A 15,328-nucleotide genomic window follows, 5' to 3' on the forward strand; every position below is an offset into this window, starting at 1 on the left:
CCCAATTCACTGCCTTTATTTTGACATCACCTGTAAATAGGGAAGCTCCTTCCCCAGAGCAAGTTATTTCAGAGGGCAGGCAGGAAGGAAGGAAATGAGACAAAGTAAAATGCAAGTCACAATCTTTAAGTAATTCAATCTTGGACACGACAGACCATATATGTACCTGTATTCTATTGACTACAAGTGAATCACTAAACACTTAACGGTTATACAAGGATGAATATCCTTGGAGGTGGGATCACTGTGAGCCATATTAGACACTGCTCACAACATGAGCCAAGGCAACTCACTTCGGCCTGACTGTGTATGTAATGGGAAGGCATTGGAAGTTTTATTGCCACAGGATGACAAAATCTGAATTTTATTTAATATCAACTCCTTTGTGGTAGATCTTAGGAAATGGGAACAAGAGTGGAAGTGACTTTCCCAAGATCCAACTGATAGAACCCAGGCCTGTTTGATTTGTATTCCATGCTACCTCTCACCTCTTCATGTAGCTTTTCTATCTCTAACTTTGTGCATTATCCTACATGTGACATCACGTGATTTTTAATAAGCTTTACTCATAAACATCTGATGAGTACCCTAGGAAGCAGATGCTAACATGTTCCTCACTGTGCATGTTAGGAGGATGGGGAGGCAACAAAAACCATAATGACTTGTCTAGGGTCACAGAAATGGAAGGAAACTGGAGGTTCTGACCGCGCTCTGTGTCCTCAAGCCTGGGGCCCTGGATACTTTCATTTCTTCCCAGAGAACTGACGGGGGCTGTTTCTGCATAATTATGTACAGGGGAGGAGGTGACATGGGGAATGAGAATGAGAAGTTGGCAGCCCAGTGGGGCCTTTGGGTAGGTCTTATTGAAGGAAGGAGGCTTGTGATAAAATCTTGAAGAAGTTACCTGAGTTCCTTGGTGACAGACCCCAATACGACTTACAACACTGGTAATCAGGCTTCCACATTCTAAAGACAAGCATGTATCCAGCTCACTTGCCAGGAGACTCTCATGAGAAAAAGTTCTCTTGCTATATTGTGACTTTTTCAGGCTCTTGCCTCGGGAAAGCTCAAGTGAGAGATGTTAGTTCCTGCCTCATCTCCCTCATATGTTTCTGGGCATTTGGCAGAAAGCACCCAAATGTAACACAGGGCAGTGGAGAGCAGACCCATCAAGCACAGTCCTCATCTGTGGTCTCATGTGAAAAGACCTTCACACCCTCTGCATCACTATGTGAGGTTGTTGGGGGAAAGCAAGAGATGAGGGGACCTTCATGGGCAGGAGTAGATTGTTGTTGGAACTCTAAATCTGTTCTGCTTGTGCTCCAGGTCATGGCTCACAGGATGGGACTTAGAGTGTTGAGGCTCAAGATGATCAACCCAGATTTAATTCTGAGACCTTGAGCTGTCGTGTGGTTTTCTTCCTGGCTACAGATCTATGGAGATGTTCCTCTGTGTCTAATCTGTGAAGCATAATTTATTTATTTTTTTCTTCTTCAATGTCATTTATTCTCTCTTATGTTGGCTTTGATATATTCTTTTTTTTATTTCAGCTTATCATGGGGGTACAAAAGTTCAGGTTATATATATTGCCCATGTCCCGCCCATCCCCCTGAGTCAGAGCTTCAAGCGTGTCCATACCCCTGTATGGACAGCCAGGCAGGAATTGATTCCTCTTGGCCTGGCTACCAGGTAATCTCTTTGTAGAGCTTCATGTGAAATATCAGTGAGAAGCTGTTTTCTGGGGCCAACTACCCCATATCCTTGAACAAAGCACACTACCAACCATGGCCACAATTGCTCTAGGGTGAGAGTGAACACAGAGTGGTCTCCACAGATAGGGACCCAAGAAGAATAGGGTGGGCCCAGGTGCCAGACACAAATATGGGGACTTCCTGGGCTCTGTTCTAAGGCTTTTTCACTTGAGTGGCCCACAGAACCCTCCAAAAGATTCTGGCCTCCATTTTTGCCCACTGGCAACAGAGGCAGGTGCAAAGTGCCTGTTCACATACTTGGAGAAATATCACAGAGTGCACATTTGTGTGTTTTCAATCTACACTATTCCATGAATACTTTTGTGTTTTACTACTGTTTTTATTGCTTTAACTACTTGCTTCAGAGATCCCACGAAGCAGGCAGGTCCTCTGCCCTTCCAGACCCCCAAGCCTATAAAAATCATCACTTTTATTAGAATGGTTTATACACTAAAATGTGAGGGGTTTAGGCCATTCTAACATTTGTCTCAAACTCTTTGTATCAGAGCCCATCATTGCCCTGTTAGGTCAAGAGTTTGGGACTCATTTGCCTTCATAATATTCCATACGGGAGGCCATTTCCCACAGTAATTTAGCTTTTCAATGCTGGTAAAATCTATTTTCACATTTTTAACATAATATTTTTAGAGTAATGTTACTTTCTGAATAAAATTATTTGAATAGTGAACTTTGAACTTTGCCTTGGCAGATTTAAGAATGTAATCCATGTAATTAAAAACATACATTTTGTTACTATAGTAATTAAAAGTGCCATTTTCATCATACGTTTTCCTACATTCATTGAGTAGCCTTTTAGGACCTGTGACTGGTCATTGACAGTATATATGATTATGAGAATTTCAGGTACAAAGTTGAGCAGATGGTTAATGAATGGCAATAGTTGAAAACCTGAGGAAATCAGCTGGCAAATTGAATAAAGGAAAATATATTCCCATCGTGATTAGTTCCATGAAAATATCTTTATGAAATGGACAATGGCTAGAAGAATAAATATTACAGGCATCATATGCTGATGAATGACTGGAATGCATTTGCCACTATTTATAAATTAAACTAATATTGCAGATGCTGCTGCAAGTGCAATGTTTGCTGGCAAGAATATTTATAATTCCAAGACATTTAATTCACAGCTGCCTTGAGGGAAAGTACAGCCAGACGGAGTGTCACTACAAAAGTGAATTGCAGAAAAAACACTGGAGGTATTTGATCATAAATTCTGTGTTAGCAATTTTTGAAAATCTAAAAGTTCTGTTAGAAGAATCTTTCTTTCTGGTCATTTCAATTAAGATTCCAGCAAATGTAACACTTTTATTTTTACAATGGTCCACAAGGTCTTATGAAATCATTGCCCTGTGTATCACATTAAAGTGATGATGAAAATCTTACCAAGTACATCCATTACTGAATTTGGAGGGATCTTTCAAATTTGATATTGGAACTTGGATGAACATGTTCTTTGATCTGTATATACACTGATTAGGAGCAGCTAATTTTCTTCCTGTCTTATATTATCCTCCTCCAATGCATAAAATATAAATATTGAAAGCATGTAGAAATGTTTTAATTTCCTTTTCTTATGTTCGGAGACATAGAAGTTGTGTACTGTTCAATTTATTGAGGGTTTGATGTTGTCATGGGCCTCAAATGAGCAATTATTATCATCATCTTTTTTTGTTTGGTTTTCAACTTACCCTTACTTCTTTTTCTCTGTCTTCCTTGTGAAGAAACATGGACACTAGAAAACACTATCCCTATTAAATTCACACACTAACCTTATAAATTTCAACAATAAAATTAAAATATACTTGTAGCATTTGCAAGTATATGTTTCAATGAGCAAATTCCATATTTAAAACTGTTAGAGGAATCTATATGAAAATAAAACTTAGAAGATTTTTAATAATGAGGATATGTTATATCCTTCAAAATTTGAATATTATTGTGTTCCCATTAATAAAAATTGTTACTTAAAATTACATGTAAAATGGAGCATTTTAGAAGGTTTTGTATGTAACTTGAATATATAATACTAAAACTGAATTTAAGCCTTTGTAAACATGCTTAATATTGTAAGCACACATATTTGTAATTTAGCCATTCATTCTACAAAAACATGATATATAACAGAATAAGGTAATTCTAGAGAGTTTTATAACAAGTTTCATGACTAAAAAAATAATGTATTAGCAATTACCCTAGCAGAATAAAACAAAATTATCCCTCAGGTTATCTCCCAAAAGCTAGTTCATGGAAAATGTTAAAAAATATTATATTTTGGGAAATAATTTTAAATGGCTAAAAACATTACAAATATACTAAAGTTTTTCTTCAAATTTAAAAGAGCAAACGAGTATCACTAAATCCTTCTGAGTTAGCTCTGCTTTTTTCTGTGTTAAAATATAATATTTCACCCAAGTACATACAGGAAGTTAAACTGAGAAAAAAATGGCAAAAAAAGAAAAAGTAAAATGTTATTCAAATATAATATAAAATTACAAAAGCCCTTCAAAATAATACATGTAATGTGATAAGATTTATAATGCTGCTCTTTTCATTGAAAACATTTTTGTTTAGTTATTATTTACTGAGATAAAAGAATGAAGCTGTAAGAAGAGAATTTTCCTACCCTATCATTGAGAAAGTTCTGTCTCTTCCCACTACCTACTGGAGGCTTGAGCTCTCACTGTTAATAACACTGACAAACACACACTCAGCCAGTTGAGTCCTTGGAATGAGTATGTGCATGAGGGATGAGGCCTCCAAGATATGCCTACAATACAGTAATGCCATAAGCTCATCTCCCTTTACACCCTTAATTTTTATGTCACCTGCAGATGGAGGGCTAGCTCTGGCTTTGTAACTGTTAGAAAGGAAGCCGCAAAAAAGGAAAACTAAACTTACTCAATTCCTGGAATACACAATAGGAACAGCTAGCTGGGTTCCAAAATTTTTTAAGTGTGAATTCATTTTTCTAGGTAAGTTTGGCCTGGTGTATTGGATTACATTGCACCTTCTTAACAAAACAGGTATCTCCCAACAACCCAACCTTCACAATGAATAGAACACAATATTAGATTTCCCAGTGTGTCTCTGTTGGCTCAAATGATTCATGTTGGTCTTCATATATGTTAACCAGTGCTCTCTGGTTTTCAGAATCATAAATAGATTATAAGCACCTTTATGGGAATTAGGAAAATGCCACCCCTATCAGACCTGTATGGGCAAAGGGATCTGTCCTCCAGAGGACACAGCTGTGTGAACCAGGACAGCAGACACAGGGAATAAAGTGTAGGCTGCTTTGCACCCACTGTTCCCACCAGTTAGTCTATGAGCATGTGCACAGTGCAGAAGAATGCCTCCATCCCAAGCAGCAAGAGTGTTTGGACATAAACTCTCCTCCCCAAGAGATCTTATTTAGATATAAAGTGTCAGGCTATTGTGGTGGTGTGTTCTGACACCCATTCCTCAGTCTTCTCTGCTGCTTCTACTCACAGGAGCATTTTATTACCTGTATTCAGCAGTACAGGACCCAATATATAGTGGCAATAAATTTCTTTGTGTTCTTATGATGCTCATCAGATAAACCTCTATTGTACTAATAATTTAACTTAACATTAACTTAATTAGAAACATACTTGTGATCCTCTTTCTTAATAGTATACTATCTCAGGTTAAAACGGTGAGTTTTCACTCCATAAAACTATGGGTCTTAGCACAGGGCAGCATATCAGCCTTTTAATATGCAGTATGATATGCTCTAATGTGGCCTTTTTGATATCTTAAAAATATGTTCTCCATTTGGCCTCAGTCAAGACCACCCAGCCACAGACTTCTATTGTCCACAAGTTTAATTCTTTTTGCTCTTTTCAACCCTGTCCAACATATTCTCAGCTGCCATCAATATGCCTTCAATCTAGTTGGCTTTCTCAGGTCTTTATTTGTTTTCCCTCTTTTAAGCCTTTCAAATCAATGTAAACTTTTGCTCCCGCTCCCAGAAGAAAAGAATATTGTGAACCAACAATCCTATACTTAGGAAAACTGCCTATCAAAAATAAAGACATAACAAACACACTCCAGATTAACAAAAAGTAAGAAAATTATTGGCAGCAGGCACACCTGACAGGAAATATTAAAGAATGCTTTTTTAGTCTAAAAACAAGGGTCTCAGGTAATAGTTTGAATCTACATAGATGACAAAGACACCAATAAAGGTAATCAGGTCTTTCAAAAACACAAGGTGAATGTATTTTTTTTTCTTTCTTTACTTAATTCATCTAAAAACCACAATTGTATGAAATTGTAAATATAATTATGCCGTTGGGCTTATCAAAATTGTAAATATAATCTATTCTCCATGACAGAACAAAGGAGGTGAATGAGAACAATGTTTGTTTGGTATAAATATATATTTCCTAATAACTGAAATGCGCTAGAAGAAATAGACCAAGAAATGGGAAATAAGGTGGCTAATATCACAAAAGTTGTAGAAATATAATTGCTTTCCTTTCTTCTCTCAGCTTCTTTAAAGCAAACATAATTACACAAAGTAGTAAGTACAAAAATATATCATTGATTTTGTCCAAAATAGAAGTCCCAAAATGACAGGCAGCATGACAAGAAAATTGAACACTTGTGGTGTTATGACCTATATATTATATGCTACTGTTCCTTACTGTAGCAAAATACTAGAGTAGTGAAATAATTTTTCACACTATAGACAAAAATCTGTTTGTTTCCACACATATATCATCAACTTTATCCCAGTTAGGATGGTATGTATCTCCATGAGATAAACTGGAGATAGCTAATACCACAGTGGATGAAATTACAGTGCCTAAAGGGAGTAAGGTTTTTGTACGTGGTAGGGACCAATGGTAAAATAATATAATATTTAATAATGTTTCTTAACACACAATGTTACAAGACCCTGAAATATCATAGTCTGCAGACATATTGAAGTGGGATATGAGGAAAATGATATAGGAGAATAAAAATTATTCTGTCCTCATATTTCTATGAGGTATGTAGGACTACCAAGGATATAGAAGAAATTTGAGAAGTTATATTTTTGATCAAGGTCTCTTTCAAACTATTTTAATAAAAAAAATTTTGACCTGAAAGAGAAAACAATATTATCCAACCAGTTTTATAAATTAGACACTGAGTATATCAAAATCTATTGTGACCTTACCTTCTCGTATTCCTGCCTGAATTCAATAAAATCCTTATGCAAAGCAAACACAGATCAAATAATTTAGGGAATTATTCAATTTTGTGCATATACTTCAGCTTCCCTCAAAGACTGCACAAGACACCTCCCCTCTCCAAGGTTGTTCTCATTTATAAATTTCTTTCTGCCACAATAAAGCACACTATTTATTGTGATAATGGTATGATGGGTGTATGAAAATGTCTAAATATATCAAATAGTATACTTAAAAATGTGCTCTGTAGATCTATATCTATATAATATATAGAGAGAACTACATATTGCAATGTTTCTTTAAAAAAAAAAAACATTTGTACTGTTAAGAAAGGTGTCCTGAACCATAGTAAAAAAGTCAAAATAGAGCTTTTCTAATAACCAATTTGACTATATAATTAAAAATTAAAAATTGACAAAAATTAGCAACAGATAAGATTAACCATAACTACCAGTGCCCTAGCCCATTGTTAACATGAAATAATTATTTATTAAAAAAAAAGCACATTTTTAATGTTGTCAAGAAAACATGACTAAGGGGCTAAGGTAATAGATGATGGTATGGTAGATCACCAATATCTGGTAAATAAAATATATGAATTTTTTTAGTATATGAAACACATTTTTAAATATTGACCATCACCATTAAAATATCTTTTAGTGTTTAGATGTTACAAAAATCATGGTTTGTGTCATCATTACCTACACATAAACTGATAAATGATAAACATTTCATAACCAATTCTTATCCTACATGGCCTATAAATAGATGAGTATACTTTCCTTTCATTTCTTGGTACTCAATTATAACTTAATGTGAGTTAGGGGGTCAATATTATATCAAAATCCACTACTATGTTCTGCGAAAATATTTACAGTTGTGGAATCAATCCAAGGATAGGCCATCAACAGGAAAACATTCTGGTTTCATTAAGAAACTAACATGGGTATAAGAGAAAATCTAATATAGCATTCATATCTTGTGATAAAAGCTTCTATTATAAAAAATACTAGCAACTATAACAGCAAAATACAAAACAAAATACTGTAAAGAGATTTGGGGGGAAGGAGAAGTCATACTAAAAAAATTTTTTTCAGACATAAAAATTAAACAAATATATAAAAATACAAATGCGAATGAAATATTTTTTTGACTTTTTAATGCCTTGTATTTAAATAAAATTACTTTGAACAACATAAGAAGTAAACAGTGTATCTCAAGTCATGACTTTATCTTTGAAAAGCACCGCTCTAAATACAACAAATTTTTAAAAATTCATGACTTTTTTTTAAAAGAATGGAATGTTGTAATAAGCATTCTTTCTGGCTTTAAGTTAATATATTTACTTGATTTTATTGTAAGAATCACATGTATTAGAAATATACATATCTTCCATTATTAAAAGGAGTAATACTTTCTTATAGAGCATTTGTATTAGGAGTATCATGTATGGTCCTCTTCCATTTGCTTATTCATTTATTTACTCAAGAAATTTATCCATAGTATCTTAAATACAAATGCCAGTTGCTGGGCTTTTTATCAGGTACATACATGGATGTGATGCAGACAGAAATATTCCTTAACTCATGGATTTTACATTTAAGTGGCGTTCAATTGGAATTCAAAAAACTTATTCCATTGTTCCAAGCCTGCTCAGATTCAAGGGGAGGAAACAGACTCCTTGTCTGAATGGAGGAAAAGTAAATAATTTATGCTCTTTTCTTGTTCGCTTGTTTTATCTTACCATCACAGTATTATTAAAGAATAGAAATAGAAATTGCAAAATTCTAGGATAGAAACTAGTACAGTTTAGGGGGTTTTAAAAAAGTACATTTATAATGAGGCACCAGATATGAGATTTCCCCCGCCCATGTGATTGTTTTCCTTAGGTTTCCCACTGTAGAAGAAACTGTGAAACACGTGAACAGAATGACATGCACTGTGAGTGTTGATACTTCTCTGCCCCAGCTAGTCCAATACTTACTCAGCGAGCTCATTAGTAAAGTTGCATCGTGGCTGGGATATAGGCTATGGAAAGGCACAAGGTGGACTCACTGTCACTATAAAAAGTTTACATTTTTGTTTATCTTTATAAATGCAGAAGGTTAAAGTATTTCAGTTAAATATTTTAATTGAAACTATGTTTTAAAATAATTTAGAAACCTACATCAAAGATAATTTGTTATCCAAATTGGGCATACCATATTATAAATTCAAAAAATAAAAGCCATACATCTTTCCTAAAATTTATATAAATACCAAATATTGAGTCAGAAAAGAAACAAAGATACATCATATCAAGAAATGATTTCAATTGTGAATTTTGCTGCTATGAATATTTGAGTGCAGATGTCCTTTTTATAAAGCAAATTAAGCAAAAAAAGGTATTTTCAATTAAAATCTCAAAATTCAAATAAAAATGCAATACCTTTTACGATAGCCTCAAAGAAAATTAAATATCTAGGAATATATTTAACAAAAGAGGTGAGAGACATATACAGGGAGAACTACAAGACACTAAGAAAAGAAATTGTAGAAGATGTAAACAGATGGAAAAATCTACCTTGCTCATGGATTGGTAGAATCAACATTGTTAAAATGTCCATATTACCTAAAGTGATCTACAGAATTAATACAATCCCTATCAAAGTAGCATCATCATTCTTTACTAATCTAGAAAAAATAATTCTATGCTTTGCATGGAACCAGAGAAGACCTCGTATACCCAAAGCAACCTTAAGCAAAAAGAACAGACTGCGAGGTATCAGTCTACTAGACTTCAAGCTGTCCTACAAGGCTATAATAATTGTAACAGCATGGTACTGGCACAAGAATAGAGACATAGACCTTTGGAACAGGACTGAGAATCCAGAGATGAAACCATCCACATATTGTCATCTAATCTTTGACAAACCAGACAAAAAATATACACTGGGGAAAACAATCCCTTATCATAAATGGTGCTGGGAAAACTGGATAGGAACATGCAGAATATTGAAACTGGATCCCCACCTCTCACCTCTTACAAAAATCAATTCAAGATGGATAACAGACTTAAACCTAAGGCATGAAACCTTAACAATCCTAGAAGAAAATGTAGGGAAGACTCTTTCAGACATTGGCCTAGGCAAGAATTTATGAGGAAGACCCCCAAAGCAATCACAGCAGCTAAAAAAATAAATAAATGGGACCTGAACAAATTAAAAAGCTTTTGTACAGCCAAGGAAATGATCATTAAAGTGAATGGACAACCTACAGAATGGGAGAAAATATTTGTTCTCTACACATCTGATAAAGGGCTGATAAGAGGAATCTATCTAGAACTCAGAAAAATCAACAAGAAAAATCAAACAATCCCATTAGTAAATGGGCAAAGGAAATGAACAGAAACTTTTCAAAAGAAAACAGAATAATGGCCAGCAAACATAAAAAAAATGTTCAACATCTCTAATCATTAGGGAAATGCAAATCAAAACCACAATGAAATATCTCCTAACCCCAGTGAGACTGGGCTTTATCAAACAATCCGAAAGCAAAAAATGCTGGTGAGGATGTGGAGAGATAGGAACACTCTTACATTGCTGGTGGGATTTCAAATTAGTGCAACCTCTGTGGAAAAGAATTTGGAGATACCTTAAAGAGCTAAAAATAGAAATACCATTTAACCTAGCAATAGCACTATTAGGCATCTACCCAAAGGGACAAAAGTCATTCTATAGTAAAGACATCTTGACTCAAATGTTTTGGCAGCAAAATTCACTATTGCAAGGATGTGGAAACAACCCAAGTGCCCATCAATCCATGAGTGGATTAATAAAATATGGTATAGGTATACAATGGAATACTACTCAATTATAAAAAAGACAGTGATCTAGCACCTCTTTTTTTTATTTATTTTTTATTTTTTTTTATTTTTTTTACCCTTCCCCCACCTAGCACCTCTTTTATTTTCCTGGATAGAGCTTGAGCCCATCCTCTGAAGTGAGGTATCACAAGAATGGAAGAATAAGCACCACATGTGCTCTCCATCAAATTGGCACTGACTGATTAACACTAAGGTGCTCACACAACAGTAATATTCTTTGGGGGTTGGGGGTTTGGGGGTGGGTAAATTCACAGCTAATGGATGTGGTGAGTGTTGTAGGGGGAAAGAGTACACCTCAACTTATGCTTTGGATGTGACAAAGTCATAAAATGTAACCAAAATGTTTGTACTCCCATAATATTCTCAAATAAAAAAAAATCTGTAAATCTATGAATAAATTTTGATTCAATAATTTCATGTCAGGATGACCTTAGAAGAAACTTAAAATTTAGGAAAAAACAATGCATTTAAAAATATACCTTATTATGTCACATACAATGGTAGCATTAGAGGATTACTACATTTTTAATAGATATAATTATTTAAGGATAAAATGGTTCTTCTATGTAGAGATCTATGAATTTTCAAAAATAAACAAATTGAGTCTTTTCACCCTTTGATGTCCCGTTTTCCCATTCCTCCCTCTCTGGTAACCAACTTCCATTCTATGAGATCAACTTTCTTTAGATTCCACATATAAGTGAGATCATACAGTTTTTGTCTTTCTGTTCCTGGCTTGATTTACTTAGAATAACGTCCTCCAGTTCCAACCATGTTGTCACAAATGACAGAATTTCATCCTTTTTTAAAGGCTTTATTAGTAATCCATTATGTATATAGACCTCATTTTCCTTGTCCATTCCTCTGTTGATGGACACCTGGGTTGCTTCTATAACTTCGCTTGAGTGAATAATACTGTGATGAACATGGATGCACAGAGATATTTTCCACATACTGGTTTCACCTCAGTTGGATATGCACACAGAAGTGGGATTGCTGGATAATATGGTAAATCTATTTTCATTTTTTTGAGGAATTTCTATGCTGTTTTCCAAAATGGCTATATTCAGTGGCATAATAGATATCAGAGACTCAGATGAGGGAAGGTTAGAAGAAGGATAAGTGAACAAAGTTTACCTATTGGGTACAATGTATACTATTTTGGTGAAGATGCAGTAAATGTGCTGAATTCACCTCTGTATAATTTATCCGTTTATCAAAAAACCTCTGTACCCCCTAAATCTATTGAAATATAAATAAATAAATATGGTTGTACTAATTCACACTGCCATCAACAATATACAAAGGTTCCCTTTTCTCCGCATCCTCACCAGCACATATTCATCTTATTGATAGTAGTTGTTCTAACAGATGTGAGATAAATAGATCATTGTGTTTTTTTTAATAGGGAAAAAAATCATACAAGATTTATCAAACATAGATAGGGGAAAATCACAGAAGCTTGATTGCACAATAACCCAATGGGGACCAGATGATTACACACCCTTCTTCATAGGGAAGGGGGAAATGGGGAATGTAGGCTGTTTCTTTGAAGAGTAGTAAACGATTTTTAGGGAAAATGAATGGACCCTGGAGACAGAAATTAACTTGTAAATGATTCTCTTTAGAATTGTGGTTTTAATTTGCACTTCCCTGATCATTAGAGACATTGACCATTTTTTACATATCTGTTCACCAATCATTTCTTTTCTTTTGAGCAATGTTAATTAGCTTTACTAAATCATTCCAGAAGGTATACATAGATGAAAACATCACATTGTATCCTATATATACACAATTATTATTTCTCAATTAAAAAGAAAAATATAGCTAAATAAATAAAAATTAACACATAAGCTGATTGCATAAGAATAAAGTGTATTTCTTATAGTAAAAAAACAGATTCTATTTATGTTCTCTTTGACCACAAATATATAAATGAATAAAGGGAAGAAAATGACCAATTTACATATCAAAACTTTCAGTACAGAATTTCTTTTCATCTAGTATCTGTTCCTCCAAATATCTGGCTTCTATATTTAAATGCATATGAATATGTGTCTCTCTATATGGTAAATCCCATCATTTCATTGTATGTGCATTCATTGTTTTAGACTTGGAATTTTACTGGATAATACAAAAGATCATATTTCTGATTTTCTGAGAACTCTCCTGAGGGTTCCAATGATATCTTTGTTTCTCAGACTGTAGAGGAGAGGGCTGATCATTGGTGTTAGGGTGGTGTGGAAGACAGAGACCACTTCTCCTGCTCAGGGGACTGGTAGGACTTTGGTAGAAGGTACTTGATAATGGAAGCCACATAGAATAGAGACACCAGGAGTATGTGAGCAGTGTGAGTGGCCAAGGCTTATCTGAACCACAGGCTTGAGCCTGTCACCAATACAGTGGTTGGTATATTTCCATATGAGGCTATAATGGCTAAGATGGGAAGGTGAAGAAAAATAATGCCACTGACAAAAAAACACTTCTCGTATTGAGAAGTGCCAGCACAGACTAGTTTCAAAAGAGCTGGGATTTCACAAAAGACATGATGATTTTTCCTGGGGGGTGAAGTAATGGAGATTTGAGTGTAGAGCACATAGATCAAGACATTGATCAACGTGCTCAGCTGAGATGCAATCACCAGGCACACAGAGATCTGGGGCCATGAGGACAGGGCAGTATAGTGGGTGACAGATAGCTGCATAGAGGTCGTAATCCATGACCGCAGCAGCAGATGCTCTGCTGTGATTGGGGTTATAAAGAGAAAAAGTTGAATGCCACAGTCAGTGAAAGAGATGTGCTGGTCCCCAGACAGAGAGTTGAGGACCATTTTGGAGAATAATATGGAGATATAGAAGAGGTCCATGAGGGATGGCTGGCTGAGCAGAAAATACACAGGGCAGTGGAGAAATGGGTTGGTCCGAATGAGGAGGATGACTGTAGTGTTTCCAAACAGGACCAGATGTGCTTGCATGCTGGGGACAAAGAGAATCCAAGGAGCCTGGGAGCCATGAAACAGGACAAAGAGGATGAAATCAGCCCCGGTGTCTGGTTGTTTGGCCGTGCCATTCTCTTATTTCTTATTTGTCAACCTTGAGGCAGTTTCAGAAAGCATTATGTTAACAATCTGTACATAATTACACCAAATTACGTCACAAACCAGTTTGCAGCATCTCAAATTCATTTTTTCCCTGCCCTTTGTCTTTTAGTTTCAGTAAATACATATATCTATCTTTCACCAGAATTTACTGAGGTATCTTAAGAGAGTTTTAGGATATGACAATTGCCACATTGGAGGAGAGGGAATAATCACTGTTTAATTTGAACATGTACTTTTGAAATATTTTTCCTTTCTTAAAGTTCTAGAAATTGAAATCCTCTCACAATTTTGGCAAGCATCCTTTTTAGTTAATAGTCTCTAAACCTAGATAAATGAGTTAATTAATAAGATGAATTCATAACTATCTGAATTGTTTACTCAGTTTATCAATAAATTGTGTGACCAAAGGATGGAAAAACTTAGAGGATAATCCAGATTCATAATTAAGGCACACCAGTCATCAATTATCTTACACACAGTCCCATTATCTCTAGAATTCTGACATGTTTGAAAATAGAAAAAAAAATATCCTCCAAGGACACATTTCAAAATATGAGAAGAAATAATCTTGACACTTCTTATTTTGTCCTATAAAGCATACCATAACATTTATAAAAGTAGATATATGCAACATATGTTTTCAATATAATTTAATCAAACTAGAAATCAACAACTTCAGATAGCTGAAGAATCTTTAAATATTGGGGAATAAACAGCATATTTTCCTCAACTTTATTGAGGTATCATTTGCCAGTAAAATCATATGTATTTAAGGTATACAACTTGGTAATTTGACATACATATACAATGTGAACTATTCACAAGAATTTAGATGATTAATACATCCATCATTTACATTGATACCATTTTTAATAATATTTAAGATCTTTCTTCTAGCAACTCATAAGTATACAACACTGAAACCTTGTATCTTTTCACTAATTTCTTCTCATTTTCTTTTTTCTCCAGCTCCCAGTAGCCACAAGGCTACTGTTTCTACATGTTTGACATTTTTTGTTTCCACATACAAGTGAGATCAGCAGTATTTATCTTCTTGTGTCTGGCTTATTTCATTTAACATAATGTCTTCCAGGTTAACCCATGTTGTCACAAATGGCAGGATTTCCTTCTTTTTGAAGCTGAATATTTCATTGTATATCTGTACCACATTTTCCCTATCAATTCCTCTGTCAATGGACATATAAGGTGGTTATTTCCATATCTTTACTATTGTCAATAAGGCTACAATGAAATGGGACCTCAGATATCTGATTGTCATACTGATTTCATTTCTTTCAGATATATACCCCAAAATAGGATTCTTGTACCATACACTAGTTCAACTTTTTAATTTTTTGAGAATACTGCATAACGATTTTCATAA

The sequence above is a fragment of the Eulemur rufifrons genome, chromosome 30 (assembly GCF_041146395.1).
Source record: "Eulemur rufifrons isolate Redbay chromosome 30, OSU_ERuf_1, whole genome shotgun sequence".
In the NCBI taxonomy this organism is placed as follows: domain Eukaryota; kingdom Metazoa; phylum Chordata; class Mammalia; order Primates; family Lemuridae; genus Eulemur; species Eulemur rufifrons.